A 25,334-nucleotide genomic window follows, 5' to 3' on the forward strand; every position below is an offset into this window, starting at 1 on the left:
CCTAATTAGTGCTGAATAGACAAGGTAAATAATCTTAGAAGGTGATTATAGAAGAAGCCTGGAAATGATCTTGATTGGACACATAGTTAAGAAAGATGAATCCCACTACTAAAGACTTTACTCAATCTCTTATTTAGTTACAAGAAGTCTGTACTTCCCTATAAAAATCTAGGAAACCTACATGAACCAATTTCTACATAAAGCTGAAAATTTTCTCTGCATCTAGACAATGAAATGCCCTAAAAATCAGCAACTAGAATCAATACAAAGATACACGCTTTGAACTATTTGAAGTTATATTGCTTCTGTACTGCATTTGTCTTATTACTAAGAATTGCTCTTTGACTGAATTTTCATACCATGTTTAAAAAGCTTTGATTCTCTGTGGAAATTTTGTGATAAAAATTAGGCATTTAGCATCTTCATGCAGAAGCAAATTGAACTGGAGGTATAATAGTAGCATGTGGGAGGTCTCTGCCCAACTGCATTCATGAGATGTTAAAGCACATTTCTCCGTTAATGGTCCCTACCGACAAAAAGTATATCAAATCCCCAAATCCCTAAAATTTCACCTCTAGAGAAGGATCAGTCTGAGAATGGAAAACTTTCTTATTCATCTAAGACAGAGATACATTTAGAAAATCTTCAAGATTATCTTCAAGATTATCTCATTTGTACTTTGAAAGATGGTGCAATCTGTATGAAAAAAATTCTTTTTTATGGTTAAAAATCAGTTATTTTGTGAAAGTGATTTTTTACAAAAAGCATGAGTTAATAAAATAGTCAAGGTTGCAATATATGTTTTATAAGTTTTTCTCTTGTTTTGCTAAATGAAATTAGGAATGAAGTAGTACTTACTTAAAAAAATCTTTTAAAAGAATCTAGACAGAAATGGATGGTGTTTTTCCTCTTTTGTTAATGTGTTTTTAATCCCTATGTAAGATTGCTTTCAGTCAGATTTTCCAAGTGCATTTAAAGAAATGGAGTTTGTAAATTAATATGATTGACCCAAATACACTTTCCAGGCAGTATCTTTTACTACTTTGCATTTTGCCTGAAGCCTCTGCTTATCTAAACAAAAGATGGATGCTTCTCCTTCAAAAATGAAGACTTTCTGGTTATAATCTTGCAGTCACAAACATAGCACAATAATTTTATTTACATCTGTATAGTGTTGCTGAACAGTTTCTTCCTGCTTATTCCTGATCAGCAGCTATGTGTAACGCTCTTGTTCAACATGAGATCAACATGAAAAGAGATGTATCTATATTTTTATGCTCCTGCAAATTCAAATTGATTATAGATATATTCATTTTTTAACAGTAAGGAGCATTGATTAGTGTGTTTGTAGAGTAGATCTTCTTTACCTTTAACAGAAGGCTTTGATGAGGACAACATTGATCATGCAGGATCAGTCCACAACATCTAGTAATGACCTGCTGAAATTACTGACCAATATCTCATTGCTTTCCTTGACAACAGGACCAGACCTTTAGTCTGTCAGAGGGACTACCTTAACATATTTTATTCAACATAAATTTCAAATATTTGCTTTAATAAGAGTGCAATTAAATGAAACTTAACAAGGTATCATGAGCATAAGTAGTAAAATGTATGTTTTCATACATCTCTCTCGCAAGTATGAATCAGGAAGCAGATTCCAGACTTGTAGAGCCATTGACAGATGCCTGCAGTTCTGATGCTGTTGTAGGAGACCAATATGTTCCATCACATACCTCAAGTGCCTTTGGGACTTACAACATAGAAAAGATCAGGAAGTGCAGCCTAGATGAGCGGATGATGAGGTGGATTGGCAGTTAGCAGGACAAGAGAGCTCAGAGAGTTGTACTTAGTAGTGCAAAATCTAGCTGGAGGCCTGTCACTAGCAGTGTCCTCCAGGTGTCAATACTGGGTCCAGTGTTGTTCAACTTATTCATCAATGACCTGGACGATGGAGTGGAGTACACCCTCAGCAAGTTTGCTGATGAGACAAAGCTGGGAGGAGTGGCTGATACCTCAGAGGGCAGTGCTGCCATTCAGTGGGACCTTGACCGGCTGGAGGGTTGGGCCTCATGAAGCTCAACAGTGCAAGTGTATGGTCCTGCACATAGGGAGGAATAACCCCATGCACCAGTACAAGGTGCTGGGGGATGACCTGCTGGAGAGCAGCTCTGCAGAGAAACCTGTTAGTTCTGGTGGACAGCAGGCTGACCATGAGTCAGCAATGTGCCCTTGTGGCCAAGAAGGCCAATGGTATCCTGGGCTGCATATGGAACAGTGTTACCATCAGGCTGAGGGAGGTGATCATGCCCATCTGCTCAGCCCTGGTGAGGCCACACTAGTGTGCCCAGTTCTGGGCTCCCCAGTACAAGAGGGGCATTCACTCTACTGGAGTGAATCCAGAGGAGGGCAACGAAGATAATTAGAGGACTGGAGCACCTGTTGTACGAGGACAGGCTGAGAGAGCTGGGCCTGTTTAGCCTGGAAAAGAGAAGACTGAGGGGAGTCCTCGTCAATGCGTATAAATATCTTAGGGGAGGGTGTCGAGAGGATGGAGCCAGTCTCTTTTCAGTTGTGCCCAGCGACAGGATGAGAGGCAATGGGCACAAACTGAAGCACAGGTTACGGCTGAATATGAGGGGGCACTTCTTTATTGTGAGGGTGACAGAGCAGGTTGCCCAGAGAGGTTGTGGAGTCTTCTCTGGAGATATTCAAAACCCACATGGATGCCATCCTGCACAACATGCTCTAGGTGATCCTGCTTGGCAGGGGGTTTGGACTAGATAACCTTCAGAAGTCCCTTCCAACCCCACCTATTCTGTGATTCTGTAAAATATTAAGGCATTTGTAGGAATAACCACATAGCAAAAATACTTATTCGGTGTCATCCATGAACAATATCAATTGTCATGAGAGACAGAGGCCTTAAGGATAAGAAAACATCCTGATACTACCCTCAAGCCCATACATGTGTCTACTCCAGTCCACAGGTTAAACACAAAGACGGTATAAACATCACTGATGCTTAAAGATGAGGAAGATGAAAGGAAGATGAAAGAAACTTGTCTGTGTGTCCAGGCAGCGTTGCAGAGAATAGTTCCCTCCTTTAAAAACAAAAACAAACAAACAAAAATGCTTTAATGACATGAATCTTTTTGTTCAAGAGGAGAAAATGATCATAAATGGATGTGTATTTTTATGATGTGGTATTTTTTTTTCTGTGAAAAAAAAAAAAAGAAAAATAAAAATTAAATGTGCTGTGTAGTTATGTCTCAAAAGGAAGACCTTTAATCAGAAATATGGTTCTCTGATTTGAAATGCCTTTCTTATGATTGTCATCATTTTTATACACTAATGCTGCAGTTTTAAATTAATTTTGCCATACAATGGAAAGATGAAATAAGTATTGATTTTGTTGTATAAAAAGGAAAGCTCTCTCTTCTACACTTTTTCCCCCTCTCCAGCAGTGAGAAACTACATGGAGTGTATTACTATATAAGAAAATATAAGAAAAATCATGTAATATTGAAGAAGATCTTAAAATTATTATTATTTTTGTAATTATTATTGTTATTATGCTTTTTTTTTTTTTTTTTTTTTTTTAACAATTTACAGATGAGAAGGCAAAAATGGTTAGCATTCCAAAGCTAGACCCAGTCTTATAAGATTTCATTTCTGAGGAGCTGCATTTGCTAATTAACTATATAGTGGGACAACTCACATACTATTATTAACAAAATTTGAAAGTTAAATAGAGATTCATTACCCACCACCAGCTATCAAATTACAGTCCCTGTGGAATACTGAAGTAGTAGCAACCATTTAAACTTTGCCTTGCTTAGGAAAACAGAACCCTCAGACTCAGTAGCCTAAGGATGTTCAAACAGACATGTAACAACTTTCAAAAGTGCTGAACAGATATAAATGCCCAGTTTCTACTGAAGTGATCAGAAATGAACATCCAGATCCCCTCTCCAAATGAAATCTCTGGTTCTTTCTTTTCGGAATACTTTTTTTTTTTTTTTTTTTTTCTCCTCTGAATTCTGGCCTGATTGCTACCTGACTACATAGATCAGTTCTACTATGATTTCCCTAGAATTTTACCCAGCTTCACATGGGATGTTCCAGACACAGCTGATTCCTGGGCAAGATGGTAGACAATGTTCAGATAAACCTGATGTACCCAACAACAATACTCACCTTTATTTATTTAAATTCTTTTCTGTGCTTATGTTGTCAGGAAAAATGTATTTAAAACAGAGCTTGTTTCCTTCAAACTAGTTAAATCCTATTTTGGATTAAAACACTTAAATTGATTTTAAAATTAAAAGTACAAAGATTTCCCTCCACTATGGATATAAAGTATTTGTATGCACTAACTAGATTGCATGTATCCTAGTATCTTAACTGAATTCCCTGAATTTATGATATTTAAAGTTGAAAACCATTACAACACCACTAAATAATCTTGCTTTCTCTTAAATTATTGATATGAATGAACTCCATTTTTACGTAACTTTTTTCGAAAAACATTAAACATAAGAAGGATTTCTTACAAGCACACATTCTAGATTTTAAGTATTTCATACATACAATGTGAGCTAGGTGACTCTGAAATACTACAATTTTTCTGAACTGGTCTTTACCTTGTGAGATGAATAATATTCTGATATAACTGCAACCAAGTCATGCAACTCTACTAAGTCAAATGGCCTAGGTGTCTGCCTGGTTCATTTCCATTTCAATTTTAAGTAGACTGGCTTAATTATTTTGCATTTGGATGATGCTCAATGATGTTAAATATTTATTGATAAAGACACTTTCTCATAATCTATATACAATATATGAAAGATATGTGATCACATGATATGTGATATTCATAATTATTTGCATTATTATAATACTCAGTGCTCTAGTTTTGTACTATGTCTAGTATAAGACATACATTTCCCCCAAAATTTATAACCCAAGCTTACAAAAAGATGCAGAAAGATGGAGTATACCCAGAAACTACAATACAGGACAGAGGAAAGAATTGGCGTCTGAAGTGCTCCCAATGTTTTTGGTAGTCATTCCAGGAAGGGGAGCTTTGAAAGAGTTTCATGGAGCATAGTGCTGTGTATCTGCAGATGTTTTACTTTTAATTCTTGATTTTCACTTTTAATGTCCTGACACATTTGAAAAAAAAGAATCATCTAGTACTTTCCAGATGTATCACTCCTCAAACAGATTGAGGAGAGATTGATCATGGCTTCCAAGATGGTCTTGAAAATTAAATTTGTTGTTCCATTATTATTTTTCTTCCCTAAGATGTATAAGCTAAGAACATTTATTGAAAATTTATACATGGATTTCTTTTAATTCCTTTTCTTTCAGCTTCACCTTTTTTGAAAGCTCTTGGGGGTATTGATAGGAATGGTAAAACTCGAATGAAACAAGTTTACCCAGCTAAGTTTTCTGACTTATTTGATGTTCAATCACATACTCATACATTACAACGAGACATATTTTACATCTTTTCTTGTACTTAAATTACATAATTATCCATTTATTTACATTTTCTTTTTAAAAAAGCTACCCTGGTATCAGAAGAATCTTGCAAAAGTTTTGGAAAAGACATGGAGATATTTAATGTTTCTAGAAGTTGTTTGATCACAAAGTAAAGTAAAAAACTTGGTCTTCTACAATCTGGGTCAATTCACGCCGAGATGAAGATACTTACACCACTGTCTTTTATCTGTTGTGAAAAAAATGCATCACATAAAATGTAGCTTTCCTAGAGGAAAACAGGTGTAAATCAGTTAAAATGTTTGTCTGGAAACTGGCAGTTTATCACCTAGGTGATGATCCTTTTATATTTTTACTTTGTAGTGTGAAACGTAAAACAATTTCAGATGACAGGATGACAAAATACCATTTTTTTCCCCTGTTGAAATCTTTAACCTCTCTGAGATTATGATTCAGATATATTTTACATTTGAGATGAACATCATGAAATCCCAAATCTCAGCAGTGAGGCATTAAATAGCTTGTGTGCATTTGGCAGCAGCAGTTTACCACTAAGTCACACACTGTGGAGGATTCTCCCTCTGCAAAAGAAAAAGCAGGAAAAAGGTTTGGAGATGCTGAACAGCTTGCACCCTGCGAAAGGGGCACTTATCATAGAAACGGTGTGATTTTCAAGTCAAATTTGTTAATTGTGCTTGTGCAACTTTCTGGGAGGCTATGTTGATGTGCTGCTTAGATGTACAAAACTGCTGCTGATCTCAACAACACTGTCTGCATGCTCCCTGTGCTCTCCGATGGAAGATTGGATCAGATGTATAAACAGGGACAAATGGATACAGTTCTGCTGACTTCAGTCAAGGTGCTTTGCAGCTGAGTATGAGCTAATCTGTAAAATACATCCATCTCTTTGCAAAATTTTTTTTTTTTTTTTTGGCTGAGTGTCTTATGCTAAGATGTTCTTGCTTAGAATGTGCTGTGTTTGGTCTTTTTTCTTCCTCCCTTCCTTCTTTTTTTTTTTTTTTTTTTTTCTTTTTCCTTCTTTTTCTTGTCTTTCTCTCTCTCTCTCTAATTTTTTTCTCTTTTTTTTTTTTTTTTTTTTTTTTCTTCTCTAACATGCTGTTCAATTCCAGACAAGATTTTCAAAATCGGTAATAACTACAGTATAATCTATTGTACTTTTTGAACAGAGAAACAGTTAATGATTCCCAGTCATTCTCAACTGCCTGATATATCTTTGACAAGCACTAAGGAGATGGAGACAGATAGTATGAATCCAAATTCTACCCTGTCATTAGGTGTGGACTTTGATAAATCTGTTCTGCTTCAAGACTTTGAATAGTACTTCCTGCTAAAATGTAAGGGCTGGCTCTAGACCAGCTGCATTCCATTAGCTATCAGTATATTCTGAATTAGTTTTCTCTGCAAATAACACATATATCTGACCAAGTACATTGATCATTTTTTTTGGCCAGTGGGCATACCCAAATGGGTCTATACATTGGCTTGGATGACAATGATAGAGCATTACCATTGTGGCCTTCATCTTGCTTTTTGCCCTTACAATTCTCTCAATTAAAATTAATGGTACCTGCAAGAAAGATAAAGAACATAAGAATAATTTTGGAAGGAAGAAACATGCATTAATTCATCTCTTCATGAAGAACATTATCTGGCACAGCAGCATCTGTCTCTGCATGAGCCAATATTTATTCAATTTTATATTCTGATTAATTTAGCAGTATTTAGAGCTCAGTGAATTTTTAATTGATGTTGTAAGACCAAAAAGTTCACATGCATAAAACAGAACTGTAAGATTCAGCCCAGATCGTATCTTCAGAAGTTAGTAAAACTGGTATGTGAACCGTGTGAAGCAGTTTCTCAGAAATACAAGTTAAGAGATTTATTTATAACTCATTTAGGTGATGGGAGGACAAGTCAGCATTGTGTCATTAGTTGTGGTCAGGGCAGCATGACTCGGATCAACAGAGTACATTAGTAATGCTATTTAAGATCTTATATACTTCAGTGCTTGCATTTTCTGCAACCTCAATTAAGTTTACAAGGTGGGATTTATCGTACTCATCTGTGGACAGATAAAAATTAGTGTCTGGTTAAAACCATTCATCAAAATTCTTTCTGCAGTAAAGGGACAAGTACCTTCAGAAATTCATTTTATGCTATGAGGATTCACATCACCTATTTTCCTCTAGTGGTTAATGAAGGAGCCTGGCAATGTATCTAGTATGTATAAAACTTTAATCTGGCAAAAATTTGGTCACATGACTCCAACCTATGAGTTCCTTTAACACTAGTCTGTATATAGCTATAAAAATAAAATCAAAGTGAAACAAAACAAAACGATAACAAAACACATGCACAAAACTTGCAAAGAAGTTGTGAGTTTGTCTGGAAAGAGGTGAGCAAGAAAATAATGATCAGAGGACTGAACATAAACATTGAGCAGGATGAAACGAAACTAGCAGATTCTGTTACTTATAACTGTCTAGTGTCACTCAGAGTGATGTGTATCAGAAAGAAAAATAAGCTTTACAGACAGAGTTCAGGAATTTCTCTGAAAATAAATTAATGGCATCAGTTCTTGGAATAAGGGCTATCTGAGTATCTTAGAGAATGTGTTCCAGGGTTAGAATGGAAACAGATTGGACTAGTCTCTTCTGCAAGAACTGAGTATAACGATGTTCTTATATGATACTGGGACCATGTGACAGAGTCCAAACTGATAAAATGAACAAAAAATATACAAAGAAAATGAGGATGTTTTCATAAAATGTGAAAAGATCTCTGTGATCTCAGTCACAGTTAAAACTCATGTCAATTCTAGTTCATCAAAATCATAAGAGAGAATGCCAATGCCCTTTTCAAAGTGCAAGCACAAAAAGAAATTGGTCTTTATATCTTCTTCACTTAAACCACTTAAATCACAAGTAACTGGAAACGTTCCATGACTGCAAGAATGATCGGAATCATGCCTGAGGGTTGCCATTAGGATTGATCACTAGTAAAAAAAAAATAAACTATATTTTTTTAATGATAAACTGAGTAAGAAGAAGAAGAAGCAAAATTTGCAGTATGAAAGTGCACTTCTTTTTCATCATAGTAATATGATGAAAACACAATATATTTGAAGTCCACTGCAAGCTCGACAAGCTTAACTCAGTAATAGGTCAAATATTGAATGTGGAATACCATTCATAAATTGATGATGTCTCCTTATTCTAAATGCATCTTGATCTGAGAATTATAGTCCTAAAAAGAGTTACACTGGAAACAAGTAACATAGCTAGAGGTGTGTTGAGCATGATTAAACTGTTCAAATAGTTGTGTATTTTTTTTCAATAGCTATCATTATGTATAATTATTATTTTTATTATTGTTATTGTGAACAAAGTCCAGTCATGATGAATGGGATTCTTGCATTATTTGTTTTTCTGAGACTCAGGTATAAGATGATGACAAAGGTATAGTAGCAATATGATGAGTATTTTTCCATGAAAATGATCTAAGTAAAAGTGATATAGCATTCGGGGCATTACAGATGTTGTAAACATCATTTTGTCTATGGCTTTAGATATCTCTCATTTATTTCGGTTATCAGACATTGCTTATTACTCTTCAAAAAAAAAAAAAAAAAAAAAAAGAATAAATGTAAAATCTAATAAAAAACAATAGATATAAATATAAACAATTTATTAATACAGAAAACAATAAAAACTGTTATATGTTGTACAAATAGCTTCATATAAAGTGTTGCACTGAAAACTCAATTACATTTTACCAAAGACAAACACAATTTCTCAAAGACTCACAAAAAAGTGACTCATGCAAATGAAGTATGAGTTTACAGGAAACCCCATGGTAGGTTTGATTCTTTGTCGTGGGTTTGTCTTGTTTTGGTGCCAGGTGCTCACCAAGCTGTTTTTGCTCACCCCCTTCCTCAGCAGAACAGGGGAAATGTAAGATGAAAAGCTCATGGGTCGAGATAAGGACAGGGAGATAACTCACCAATTACTATCATTGCCAAAACAGACAGCTTGGGGATTATTAGTTTAATATATTTCCAGTTTAAAATAGAGGAGGATAATGAAAAATAAAAACAAAACTAAAAGCATCTATTCCCCACTTCCTTCTTCCCAAACTACACTTCTGACCATTTTACCTACTTTTACCACCATCCCTCTTCCCCAAGTTGTGCTGGGAGATAGCGAATGGGGGTTGTGGTCAGTGCTTCATCTCTGCTGCTCCTTACTCACATCTTTTCCCTGCTCCTTTGTGGGGTACTTCCCGTGGGATAAAAGCCTTCACAAACTGTTCCAATTTGGGGTCCTTGCCACAGGCTGCAGTTCTTCAAGAACTGCTCTGGAATTTCCTTTCCACAGTGTACAATCTTCCAACTGCAGACTGATCCCTCAGGCTCCTCCATGGGCTGCAGCATGGAGATCTGGTCCACCATGGGACCCATGGGCTGCAGGGGCACAGCCTGCTCCACCAGGGGTCTCTCCAAGGCCACAGGGAAACTGCTGCCATGTGCATGGAGCACCTCCTGCCCTCCTTCCTGCAATGACCTTGGGGGCTGCAGGGCTGGGTCTCACTCCTCGCTCTCCCTGCTGCTGTTATGCAGCAGTTTTATTTCTTCAATTTGCTCTCCCAGAGCCTCACTGAGAGTTGCCCCTGGCTTGGCTCTGGCCAGAAGTGGGCCCCTTTGGAGCCATCTGGAGCTGGCTCTCATCTGACATGGGGCAGCTGCTGGGTTCTGCTCACAGATGCCACCCGTTCAGGTTCTCCACACCCCATTACTAAAACCTTGCTACATTGGAATCAGGGAATTACAAAAAGGGTTGGATTGGAAGGGACCTAGTTCCAAACACCCTGCCATGGGCAGGGACACCTCCCACTGGACCAGGCTGCAAAAAAACCCCATTCAACCTGGCCTTGAGCACTTCCTGGGATGGGGAGTCCACAGCTTCTCTGGGCAGCCTGTTCCAGTGCCTCACCACCCTCATAGTAAAGAATTTATTCCAAATATTCAATCTGATATATTCTGTTAATACAGAATTACAGTCTATATTTAATAATTACAGTCTAAACCCAAAACATTCTTTTAATATCTCATTGTTTCCTTGGTATGTTTTACAGATAAGAACATGATGAGAATTTAAGGTAGTGTGCCTCTGAACACAAAGTTACTGATTTAAAACTGAATGTTAAATATATATATATATATATATATACATACACACACACGCACACACACACTTGTGTCTGTTGTAGTCTTTTAACTGGTTTGGCTCACTTGTGTGTTTTCCTAAATTTGTTTCATATTTAAAGAAAGGAAATGATCGTCTTACTCAGATTTACTATAGGAAAAATTTTGGGATCCAATGCCACACTATATTTCTCAATAATATGTATAGAGTTACCAACATTACAGAAAGGCCTGTCTTGATTTATGAATGAATATGAAAATGGCATGAAATCAGGCAATCACTATCCTACAGGTTCCTGTCAAGTCTTAGACCTTTAAGACAGAGACTGTTCAGCCTGGAGAAGAGAAAGCTCACAGGGGATCTTATCAACATATATACTTAGAGGAAGGGTGTAAGGAAGACAGAGGCATGCTATTTTCAGTGGCACCCACAGAATCACAGAATCACAGAATTTTCTAGGTTGGAAGAGACCTCAAGGTCATCGAGTCCAACCTCCAACCTAACACTAACAGCCCTCCACTAAACCATATCCCTAAGCTCTACTACCCAGTACCAGGACAAGAGACAGTGGGCACAAATTGGAACACAAGAGGTTCTGTCTAAAGTACTGTCAAAGGTTGCTCAGTGAAGTTATGGACCCTCTTCTTGAAGATCATCAAAAGCTGCCTCGACATGGTTCTAGACAACCTGCTCTGGGTGTCCCTGCTGGACCAAGGGGGTTGGAACAGGTGGAACCACAGGTCCCTTCCAACTTTAACCATTCTGTGATTCTGTAAAGACACTTTCCAGGATGCCAGCTTGGACATAGGTGTCTGGCACAGCAGATTCACATAGGTAGTGTCTGAACTTAACAGTAGAGCACAGAAAGTATTCCAAACAATCTACTGCTGCAAGTGAGAACTGTACTAAGGTGCAATGTGAAGCCAGTACCCTGGTGTCTGTCAGGCAGAAACAGTAGAGAGGCATTGGTTAATGATAAATGTATAGAACATGTCCAGCTGACTTATTCGTGCAGAAATTCAGAGGAAAAAAAAAATCAGAAAGGGAAGCCATACTATGTATACGGCATGACATGAATGAACAGCCTATATAGCTCAGAACATGTGGAATTAAATGATAAGAAAATTACCCACTTTACTATTGCAAAATAATATCAATATGATAGTATCATTTGTTTTCTTCTCATTAACTATATTGACCTAAACGGTTGACTTGTTTTGCTACCTTTTGCCTTCTTTCACTTGAAATCTAGCAAAAGATGGACTTCTGATGACTACTTCTGCTGGAAAATTCAGATAATTGAGTCAGTCATTATTTAGATATCATCTTATGGATTTAAATGTCCTAGTTTTAGACTCCAAATTTCAAACCTCTAGCCACTGTTCCAGATGTTTTTGGTTGCTATGAACATCAGAATAAAAAGTTTATTTTATGAGGACATCCCTCAACAACAGTTTGTCCAAAATACCATTGTGACATTCTGTAATAGTGAGAAGTGATTCATCTTTTCTCTGTTTCCTAGCCAGACAAGGTATCCATTCATTATTTTCCCCAAATAGGATGTTTCTTTGTACTACAAGCTTTTAAAGTCCCCTTTATCTTCATTAAACTGTCACACCAGCTGACAAAGTTTTGTCATTGAATTCCAGAAGTACCAGTATTAACTATTCCTACAAAGTTTTCTGATGTAAACAACATTTGTACAATACCTGAAACACAGTAGGTGATGTCTCAGCTGGCTACTCAAGGACGTCAGCTTGTGGCCAGCTACTTATAGCTGCCACACTCTTAAATTGACAGAGAAATCAGATGTGATTATGATAGTGACTGTTTTTCCACACTAGTTATTTCCTTATATTCCTAGAGTTAACACTGAAGATGGGTGCTGAAAAGTACATTATGTCCAGCATGTGTGACATTACTCTTACTTAAATCTCCTTAGGCTTAGGCAGTAACATTCAGGGTGGTGTAGTTGTCTATGGCTGTTGTTGTGCTGATGAGAGCATCCAAACATAGAACATGGCTTTGGCAGGAGACCTGCAATCACAAGAAGACCAGCAGAACAGTATCATGAATATAAATATATATATATATACTGATGTGTATAACAGCACTGTATGTTTTGGCATATGTCCCACCAGCTAATAAGGATTATTTAATGCTGAAAAATTTTACCTGACCCCCACTCCAGAAACCTTTGAATCTTCTTCATGTCTGGGAACAATTCAAATTGAGCTTCAGAGCATCACTGATCCCACAGTCCTTAATGAACTCCATTTTATAGGTGAGGCAATCTGACCCCATGATTAACCTTTCCAAAAAGTAATTTAAATTTTAACATTATTTATATGAAAGGCTATTCCATGTATTGGTTAAAAGATATCAACTTGTCTTTCAAATACTGTAGAGCAAGTCTAAAGGATATTCTTTCAAGAATACAAAGCTTCCTTTGCAAAAGTAGTTTGGATATGACTGGTAGAATTGCTACAGGCTACAGAAAAAAGACAGTGGGAAAGAATCACTTTTCAGTCATACTGTCTTCTATCTTCTGAGGTCTTTTGCCAACATTTAAAGGTATGGTGACATTCAAACAAGACAAACAGTACTGATCGTACCATGAGATATATTACCACTCCAAGACTTTTGTTGCTATCATTTTTCAACATGCAACAGATTCCCTGCAACACAAATAATGAAATTTGAATAGCTGAGATTTAATCAGTCTTGCAGCCTTTCATATTTAAATAATCCTTCCATACTCCCTATAAATTGAACCCTTTTTACTTGTTTATAAGATATGCATTAAATCCAATAAGAAATAAAATAAAGCAAAATATATGTTCTCTACAATGACCTTTAATCTGAACAGAAAGAATAGAAAGTTCTCGAAAAAATCCTCAGTAGAGTACCCATTCTTTTGGATTTATTTCAGCCCATCATACCTAAGTTAAGGACGTATATTTCAGGATGGATGTTAAAATGTCAGTGCAACAACATTACAATGTTTGCTATTATCATTGTAGTGAATGCTAGTACTTTTTATCATTGAGAAGAAGGATTTTGACATCCTCCATCTGCTTCTTTACCAATAAAATAAGATATTGGCCGTATTTAAGTGTTTACAAGTTAATAGCAGATATTTAATAGCAAGGAACAGAAGAGAGTGACCATGAAGTGAAGTGAAGTGAAAGAGCTGGGAAAATAATTAAGTGTGGGATAGGGTGAGAAAAAGGGAAAACAAACAAACAAACAAAAAAAAAAAAAAAAAAAAAAAAAAACAAGCAAAAATTAGTTTATTATACCATTAATTGTAGTAGAAATATTCAGACTAAAATACATGCAAAAGCATTTGTAGTTCCAGGTTCAAGCATACATATTGCTTCAGCACACTCAGGTCATTAGTTGTACAACATGATAAATAGAACTGGTACGATTCTCACATATTGTGAGAAAATGGTTTTCCTCTACGTACTATTGTCTTTATGAAAACATGCACAGCTGCATGGTCTGAAGTTCAAGATCCCCTGATGTACCCTAAAAAGTCCTTATCTTACTCTGGCTCTCTTGTGACTAAGTCTGCCAACCATTTTCTCCAAGTCATCCCATCTGCCCAAAAATATACAACTGATCACCAGTTTAGCTTTCTTAATTTAGGGAAAAAAATAGAATTATTTTTCACTGCCTTCTGCCCAAGGCTCTGGCAGTCACATCAACAGTCCCATCTGTTCTTTTTCCAGCTTAATCCCACCCCGATCTCTAGTTTCAGGATTTGCCATTTAAAGGGAGTATATATGCAATATGCATAATCAATGCATTTTGTCCGTTCTGTACTTTTGCACAGCAGTGTACCTTCTTTCTCTCTCATACATGCACACACGTGCACATGCACGCATAAAGACCTCTCATTCTAAATATATCTTTTCTTAAATGAAAAACACACTCAAACACTGAGCTATGTTCAGCCAATGATATCATCCGTTTGAGGGAACATTGCTATTGTGATGAATTTTCTTAGTAGCAGGAATGTCAGAACTGCTAAACCAAGAAGGCCTGACAATACAAGCTGTAAATGTTCTGAGCTGGGCTGGAGGCAGCAAAATAAAATGTCTATACATATGTCTTAAAGTCGTCATCTTACATCATGTCTCACTATTCTAACATTTAGAAGCAAAGAGAGTTGCTCCATCATTGAGAAAATGGAGTTTGCATCAGAAACTATATTTTGTTGCTTTTCACAAAAGAGAATCCAGAGGAAGAACCAAAAAATACAAAATTTGTTGGCCTGAAAATATGTAGGGTATTTCTGGAAAGAGCAGTAGAGCTTAATACATGAAGAAAATAAAAAGACAGTGCTGTCCCAAACTAGATCCATTAAGCAAAATCCTTAAAGTCTAATTTATTTGCTTTTTCACGGCACATGGAGAAAAAAAAATAAAAATAAAACATAAAAAATAAAAAGGAAGAAATATGGCAGATAAAATATATTACCCAAATCTCCTAGCCAAAATCTAGAGTGATGGTGCTCATATCATTGTAATTCTCTATAGTGGTGTGAGGATACTCACTCTGATGTTTAGAACAACTCAACAACCTGGTAAAGACTAGATATAAAATTTAAGGCTAGGTCTTTAGGCTATTCCTTGGACTCACAAGAACAATGAATACTTCCTAATACAGCTCAACAGAAAAATATTTTATTTTTTTGTTCATGCCCACTGGGGGATATACTACACAAGAAGTGTTTGTCAATATCGCTTCTTACAGATTGGTTGGTACTGATTTCTGTGGCAGTTGTGATGAAAATGGCAAGACATGATAACTGACTTCTAAAATATTTTCAACTTTCTTAATAAATATCATAAAATATCTTTTAAATAAGGGGAGAATAATAATAGGCAGAAAGTCACTCTGTATATGGGTATGGCATAAAAAACAAACCTTGTTTTTTATGAACAGTTATCATTATGACTTCTAAGTTTAAACCCACATATGCTCAACAAGCACCCCCAAAAATAGTATATCTAAATTCAGCTGAGTTATGTGGTCAGAGGGGTTAGGCAGAGCCTTTAGGCTGATTTCAGTCTTTCTGCTACTCCAGTGATGTGGAAGAGATCTAATTGTAGATGTCCTGATTGTCCTTAGTTCTTTCCCAAAATTTTACTCACATAGTTGGAAGTATGCTAGACTTCCCCAAGATACGTTTGGAAAGCAGAAAACTGATCAAAGACTATCTATTAAATCACATGGCTTTTCCTAATATGCATGCAGGATTTTTTTTATTTATTTTCTTCCAGACTTCTTGAATTTGAAATACATTCCCTTTGAAATACATTTTAGGTGCATTTCTCTTTGAAATTCTTCGAATTCTTACGCCAACTCTGAAGAACCACAAAGTTTCCCATAAAAGACAAAGTCTGTATCAAAAATACCAAGTGCAGTCTTTACTTACATCTGTTCCTGGAGATGCACTTAAGAGATATGATTGGCTACTCCTCTTGAGAGTCAAGTTAATTTGAGGTTAAAGGCATAATACATTTCTAGGTTTCCTGACTAGTTGGATGATTGCAACAGAATTTCAAATGCAACACAGAAACCATCACAATTTTGGATCTTGATCCAAGCATTCCTATCAAATAGTATTCCCATCAAATATAGTGGCTTTAGATCAGCGTTCCAGGAAATAGGAACATGAAAGTTAAAAACAGTTAAATTTTTGTTAGAAATTGCATGTTAATGTAGCTATAATATCTGGCCTTACTTAAGAAGACTATGTTTGATTTCCAGCTTTTTTCCTGAGTCACTATGAGAGGCTGCCAATAAACAAACAAACAAATACCTCCCCACAAAACAAAACAAACAATAACAACAACAAAGTCACCAACACACACACACATCAATCACCTACAAACAAAACCCAAAGGCCTGTAAAACCACATCAATCTACACTAACATAATTTGTAAAGGGTTTAAGGATTTACAGGAAAGATAGATTTAGAAAAGAGAGACACCATTCTCTCTCTTTTTTTTTTTTTTTTTATTTCATAAAAATAACTTACATTTTACAAATTGCTAACGTATTACCTACTTTAATTTCTCTTCCTTGTAAAAGATTGTATGTACATACACATTCTTATTTGGACACAAAACACTTTTCAAAAATTAACTTGTTGAAGCACAACACAAAATAAACAGCTTCTTCAGCCTTTCCACATACAATGTTATTTTCAAATCCCTCCTAAAAAATACTATTTCATAATCTTGATAAATAAATCCTTGCACAATATTGAAAGAAAAAAACTCCTGAATGCCCTAACAAGACGTGGACCTTGACCTACAGCCCTTTCCTTAGCTAGGACCTTCACCAATAGACCTTTCCTCACATTGCTCTTGAAATCTCATGACTGTTTCAAAGACCATGTATTTCCTTTTTAATTACAACTCACTGTAATTCTTATTTACTTACAACCCAGATAAGAAAAAAGTTTAGGCAACCAGAAAACAGAATTTGAGTGAAATTGTCATATTTATGTACACTTTGCCACATTCAGTAGGCTTCTGAATACCACTACAGATAAAGGCTTTCTTTTTGGTGTATATGGGTCCAGTATACAAAAAAAAACATACTCATTCAGCAGGATTGTGCTGCAATACACTTACTATGATTTTTATTTTCACCTTTTTACTTCATCACCGCAGTTGAAAAAAGTGTTCAATAAGGTATAAATTAACCTGACACCACATATGTTATATGAAAGGCTATCATGTATGAGAATTACATCAATTTTGAGTACATAAGATTAACTATGGAAAACTGTTTAATTTTATATAAATTTAAAAATCTGTTTTGGGACTGATGGAACATAACCTTTACTGTGAGAATATGGTGGATCTGCACTAAAAACAAAGGAGTTACTTTGATTTAGAGCAACTGAGAATTACCCTAGGGAGGTGGACTGTCCCAGGCAAAGGCTGGAAGCATTCCTTTCAAAACACTTGCAACAGCAAAGTAAATAAAAATCTGATTTGGAGAGTCATGAATAAAATAAACAAACAAACAAATAAATAAATAATAATAATAATAATGAAAAAAAAAAAAAAACAACCACTTGTGATTTACATTCACTAAGTTAAATGGAAAGCATTTCTCCCTCTACCTCTAGGGAACCGTTGTATCTCCTGACAGAGGCTTATAAAGAGTATCCATGTACTTAGACCAGGCAATACCATAAGGTATCTACTCTTCTTTTTTTCCTCTTCTGTTCTTAGTTTGTTCTTTTCTATAGGCAAAATTTATTGCAGGATATAGTGAGACAGCACAGAAATTATATCAAAAAAAGAAAAAAAAAAAAAAAAAAGTAAGGGAAGAAAAATAAAACAGCCTGTAAAATATAAGTGGGAAAATAACCAATACAGTAAAATAAATTCTGGGCTATCCACTCTTACTAGCATCTGTACATGTATGGCAGCAATGCTCCTCTCGCAGTGCCAAAATACAGCATTTTTCATCAAGTGTGGGTCAGTCTTGCATCCAACAGAATTGAAGAAGTCTGCGTAATATGTTTACAGGTCACAGCAAGAACACTTTCATTTACCAGGAATGAGAATAGACCTGTGCTGTGTCTTTGACAAGAAATTGCCATTTCTTTGTAGGAGCTGGTCCTTTGCCAACATTTCCTCTAAGTGCATCTTTCTTTTGGGCTGCAGGAGGAATTGTCACTGGTCCAAAACAACATACTTAAAGTGTAATGTGCCAAGTGCCTCAAGTGGACCAGTAAGCCAAAACATGCATTTAGAAGACTGGATATTTACATGAGCAGGGTTATTTTTGCTAATCAGGAGGCTCACTAATGGACAAGTTCATTAAAATTATGCCTTTTAAGACTTGTACTTTCATCTTCCAAAATTACTACATTTTTTATTCCAGAACTGAACAACCTAAACATCTTTTGTTTTTCTTTGTGATCTTTATAAACAATTCTGTGGGCAGCTCAGTTAGCATGTAGATGAGCTAAGGGTTTAGACTAGCAAGAAGACAAATATGGAAATCCTATTTGGACTGCAGAGTAGTAGTGGCTGGCACAATGAGGCATTTTTTCCGCACTCAGGGCTGGAATGCACATAGACCTGGTTTCAAATTACTAGCAAGTCCTTGATGGGGAATGGCGAAGCAATGTATAACAATTTTAAATGGTGATGACACACAAAGCTTCTCACTGCAAGTGGCTGAATTTATTGTAAAGTATGTCTCATTTAAGGGGAGGACCAAGCTGGTCAGTGTCCTTCAGGTTCCCTGTCTTTCAGTAGATTTCAGGTCAGTGGATTTCAACTACTCACTGCCTTGTGCAGAAAAGGGGTATTAGGAACATCTGAACAACTTAGGTGGCGAGATGCTTCAGCAACACTCTTCCGATGATCTTAAAATAAAAGAACTGGGGAACTGCAGGCATTTTCAAACCTCACCCTTTTTTTCTTTTTTTTTTCTTTTCTTTTTTTTTTCTTTTTTTTCCCCACCATATTGTCCAACATCCAATTCATTGATAAGTGCTGAAAATTTCCATAAACACTTATTCTGGGAAACAGCAAGGTACATTCACAGCTGACAATTCAGTTTCAGTATTGATCCAAATAATCGTATGCTCATAACAAATGTTTATAATAAAAAACCATGGAAGTTTGTTTTAAGTGTAACCTAACAGCTACATGCATCCCTCCTCCACAGAACTCAGGGATTAAGCTCAAGGAGATAAGCCTAAAATGAACTGGATTTATTCTCGGTACCCTGTACAGAGAAAACTTAATTTGGCAGCTTCTTAAAGAAAACAGATATCAATATGCATGTGATAACTTGGGATTATGAAATTTTTTAATACTCCAAGAAAGTGACAGCAGTCTCAAAGTATTTCCTCTGCCAACAAATTGGCACCCTTGTAGCTGTAAGTTAATGACATTTTCTGTTTGCTTAGGAGCTCTAAGTTCAGTGGGAGGACAACTTAGACAGACCCTCCTCTTTTGCTACTGCTCTCAGATGAGTTCTTGTCATGTTTAATATTGTTCCATTAAAGCTGCACAGTTAATAGCTTATAGGAACTGGCACTCACCCAGTTTGAAGAGAGATTGTTTTACATTGTTGTGAACACTTACTATTAAACAGCAAGGGTAACGTTCAGAAGCTGTGTATTTCCAGAATGCTGTTTTCTGTTATGTACTGTTGTATATTCTTAAATGATCACATACACTCACTGCAAACTTAGGATACTAACCTTCTGTATGGTTTAAAAAATAATAATAAAATAAAAAAAAAATATATATTATGATTCTATGAAACCAAATCATCTTATTTTTTTGTTAGAATATAATGATGTATTTGAATTAACATCACTGGGATCTGGAAATGGCTGTGAAATGTCAGTTCTTTGCATCCACTTGATTTTGGAGGGAAAAAAAGAAAAGAAAGTGGAGTTAGAAATATTTATCAAGAACAGTGCACACATGTATGCTTTTTAACAGTTGTTATCTCTATTATCCATGCATGGTTTTGTACTCTTGCAATTTTATTTTGAAACAGTCATCCGCCCTCCAGCTACTTGTATGGACTGAAAAGACAAAAGACAAAATCTGTGCAAACCTTTTATCATCGGACTGTTTTAGCTAATTTTAGTCCGTCAAACTCCAACTCTGATTAGAAAATTTTACTTTTTTATTAAACAGTGCTTCATTAATGGTTGGACGTGATGATCTTAGAGGTCTTTTCCAACTTAAGTGATTTTACCATTTTATAATTCTGTGATCAAATGCATAGCCAACTCTTTAATATATTTTAAATTTTGTCATTCAGGTTAAATCTCCTTTAGAATACATGTTCTGGCTACAAATGAAGAAAAATACATATAATAAAACTCAATTATTATGGGGAGAGCATGGGTGTAGAAAAGAGATGCAAGACAGGAGAACGTGGAAGTTCCCTCTGCGACTTATCCCTACTACCTATCAATCTTATACTGGGATCATAAGTATGGAAATCAGAGCCACTATGCAATACTCAGCTACAAGGCTGCATTGCAAAAGATCCAGCCTCTGCTAGAGGCCTTAACCTTAAAGCATAGCCTTTGCTACAGCACTGTAAATGTGCCTCTTTTGCATTCTTTGCACTAAGGCATATGATTCTTTATTCATCTGCAGTGAATTTAATTGTCAATTGTCTTTGAATCTGGTGGTCCTGTCCCCCATTGCACCCTTTTCCAAGCATTGAAACACTGATGGCTTGAAAGTACTGCTTCCACCAAGCATTATCCCTGTGACACTCACATGAAGCAAAGACAGAAGACAGAATCTTTAATCTTTAACCTAATATCTTTTATTTATTTATTTATTTATTTTTAAATCATAGCTTTTTGACCCTCCTTTTTAACCAGGTTCATTATCTGGTTATCCAGTCCTACATTTATGTCATGGCTCAGCACCATCATAACCTGTGTCACTGTCAGGAGTTTACTGATAATCTAAGCACTATATATACAATGCTATGGCCTGTTCTGGCTGTAACAGTCACAAAGAATTATAAAACAGTGAAGCATAGCACTCCTTTCTGATACCAGTTTTCTTCGGTCAAACTCAGCTTTTCATAATCCTCTATCTTACCTCCCTTGAACTTCTTTTTAACTTCTCAAAGTTCACAGGGGTGCTAAGATACACCTCTTAACCCTTACTTTTTCCCAGAATTTCTGGATTTATCTTCTACCCTCATAACCACTTCCACCTGCTTACAAGTCAATGAGTTTTATAAGTTACAGTAAATCTGCCTTGTTTGCCTTCCTGTATCATGCTAGTAGACATGAAAACTGATAGCCAAATATTAAAAAACAACAACAAACACCAAAACATTGCTCTTACAGAAACTTTCTATAATCCTGCTCTGACATGCAATTTTTTTTTCAATTATCATTTGCAATGTCATTAGCATTTTGACTACAAAATAAAACCATTGTACTTATCACAAAAGGGGAATAACAATATCAAATCCTACACATCAGCAAGTTTCTAAAAAGTATACTAGACTTCACGCATAAAAGAAAAAAACTTCTGCCAAAAGACAGAAAAGAACAAAGATAGAAAATTTTTCCCAACAATGCCAGACTAAATAAAGCTGAAAGAGCAAAGTCTCTGACATGCTTTGCAAAGCAAAACTCTCCAGATTGCCTTACTCAAACTAACTGTCTGGGTTCCTTTCAGAGGAAGAAACTATACTGCTTTGAGGAACTATTCCCAAGCAGGGTCCAAAAGTAGTTAGAGTAACTCATCCTCTCAAGGAGACAACCTCACCATTCCCTAAAAACAGGAATTAGATTAAGTAGACACTTTATTGTGGTGGAAATTAGGTGAGATGAAATAGTTTAGTGGGGACTGTTAGTGTTAGGTCAGAGGTTGGACTCGATGATCTTGAGGTCTCTTCCAACCTAGAAATTCTGTGATTCTGTGATTCTGTGATTACCTATAACTGCTGTGATGAATTCCTCCTAAAAGTGAAGAACCAAACCCTGTGGCTACCTATTCTGCTAGAAAGGTTCTCTATGGTACTTGTTAGGGCCACAAACATATTTTGGGAAGATATTTTTCCTCTTGCTTTGAAAGAGAGGCTAAGCCAGCATCACTGGTATGCCCTCACTGTGTATGCCCTCACAGTTAAGAGTTAAGAGTAGAGAGGTGCCCAATGAAAGCCAATACCCCAATTCAAGTCTTCAAGGGAATTCTCCTTGAATTTTAAAGTGTTTCTGTGACTACTTTTCCCTTTGATAAGAGTATTCTGTTTTTACTGGCATCATTTCTCTGAAGTAGTAGGTAACAAGCTATCAGGGTTCTCTTCCTGAAATGTATGCTGTTAATAAAATGCCCTACCTATTCTACATGTATATCAGTTGGGGCTGTCTGGCTGGTGCTCAGCCTCATGAAGCTGTTGTGAAACCAGTGAAGGAGAAGGATTCTGCTATAGCTAGATCATTGAGCTCTTTCTAGCATTTTTTTCCTGTAGCTGGCATGCACCAGTGTAATAGCTAAAGAAGCACAGTAATGTTAAACATCTTGCCTAAAGATCTATGTGTGTTTCATAGAGGACTGAGACACTAGGGATATTTATAAACCTACCTGGCAAGTAATCTCTACTTTAAAAAAAAAAAAAAATCGCAACAGGAACAACAACAACTACTCTTGTAGATTAGAGAGAATATAATTAAAAAGTCTCAGGGGTCTGACAAGTTTCTTGCTGAGAAAAAAAGAACACAATGTCGTGCAAAACCCTTTTGCCTAGAGTAGCTTGACACATCATTTTATTTTCCTGTGAATTATATGCTGTCATTTAAACATAAGAGCATAAACCTACTGACTTACTACAAAGCTTTTAAAATTTTCATGTGTATGAAAAACTTTGCTCTTGCTTGATAAATGTTCCCAAATTAACGCAAAATAAATCTTGGTGTATGCACCGTGAATAGAAAGGGAGAAAGAAAAAAAAAAAAAGAAAAAGAAAAAAAAAAAGAAAAAGACAACACAGCTGTATTTTCCTTGCTCCTAGAGTCCTCTGTGCTTTACAGTAGTGCCAGATAGAATGTGACAAGATAATTTTCCAAGAAAAAAAAAAAAAAGCTTAATGTGAAGTTCAAAATTTTGCTAGAAGCTATATTCAGTAATAAATCAATAAATGTTGGCATTTTCATCATAGTTTGCACATTAAATGACTGTAAAAAGTAAGGGCTAAGCTACATCTGAGTTAAATGAAGTAGAGATTTGCACAAGTGATGCAGCAATAGTTTCAAACAGTGAGAATTAAATTAAATGAATGAAATACATGTACAAATAACCTCCACATTCTACAAAAAAAAAAAAAAAAAAAAAAAATTATTCACTTATGGTATTTAATAAGGTATATCATCATTCTGTTGAGAAAATATTCTTGTAACTATAGAAATATTTAACTTCAATTCTCTTGCCCCATGTTATACTTTTAATATTCAGTATCATGCTAATATAAAAATAATATCTCACACATTATAAAATCAAGCACAATATCAGAAATACAAAATGCTCATTCTACCCAAGATATAAATATGTATAGAATATATTAGGAGGAGGAAATCAGAGCAATAGTGAGGCACCTGTATATTCTTTCTCAGATGCTTTGAGAAATGACATGTAAAGTTAGTCAAAATTTGTCAAAATAGTTTGTTTTCACTGGATTGTTCCATCACAAATATAAAAGTCAGCAATATTCTCTCAAACATTTTAGATAAATGTTTATAATGTCCTCCACAACTTTCATCCCTCCAAAATGCAGAAGTTCTTCAAGCTTTCCAATGAGCAGCCTTTCAGTGATGGCAATATTCATAATGTTTTTCATACATTCTTGAAACAGATCTGATTCCAGCATATCCTGAAATATGTATTTTATTATTTATTTATTTATTTATTGACAAATAAACTTTGTGTATAAATAGACAAAGACAAAACTGAATCTGATCAGTACAGTAAGTCATAAGGACAACTCCCCTGAAGTCTGCCACTCAGCTGAGCAGTTATATATACATAAAAATGCTTGTAGAGACTATCCCTGAAACAAAAGGATAACAAAACAATTTTTCACTGTTTTCTGAAACCTGAGACAAGCAACTAGCTATTTAAAATTGCCATGACTGCGGGATCACAGAATGTAAAAGTGCTGTAAATGATTCTGAATAAGCCGTGAATTTAGGATTTCTGAAACTAGCAAAGTAAGTTCAGCAATGCAAACTGACAGAAAAAAAATACACAATTTTGGAGGCAGAACAGAGGCAAAGTCCTCTAAGGCAAGATTTAGGAAACTACAGGAAATGAATGTAATCACTCTTCATCTTCTCACAGTTCATTTGAGATACATTTACATGCATTAGTATCAAAATATTGTAAGAAAATATGTCTATTCTCTTCAAACAGATTAATTAATCATCCCTGAAAACAATCTTTTCCCACTTCCTATTCTTCAGAGAGCTTAAGCCAGAAGAATTAACAAATGCTGTCTCATTACCTTAATGTGGTTTGATTTTATATTTTTAACCAAGTTTGGTTTCTTAAAACAATTGTTTCATTAGGAGGTTTTTATTAGTTCATATCTACATCCTCATTAGAAAACTGACATTTTTACTCATTTTCTCAATATATTGGCATTATCCAGTGTTAAACCCAGCATTACTTGCCTAAGTGTATTGTGCAGCATTATTTTCAGCAGAATCGGGAGTACTAATTTTCCCTGACTTGTCTGGAAGGTTACAATGCCTTCTTTTTCTCAATCTTTGAATATATAATGCATGCATATTTTAATAAATTATTTTAATAAATATGCATACATAATGTGTTCATAGAAACAGTTTTTGGAGAGAATATGTACACATCAAATTTCCTTTTATGTTCACATGACTCAATGAACTTTAGTGGTGTTCCTCCTAATATTCGACGGCACTGGAAATAATACCAAAATTAACTCCCTTTCTCACTCCCACACTTATCTACTAACTGAATGATTAATTACCATTTCACACTACTGTTGGCCAGTCATGTCTTTGGACATTCTCTGTAGCA

This window comes from Aythya ferina (assembly GCF_964211825.1).
Source record: "Aythya ferina genome assembly, chromosome: 3".
In the NCBI taxonomy this organism is placed as follows: Eukaryota; Metazoa; Chordata; class Aves; order Anseriformes; family Anatidae; genus Aythya; species Aythya ferina.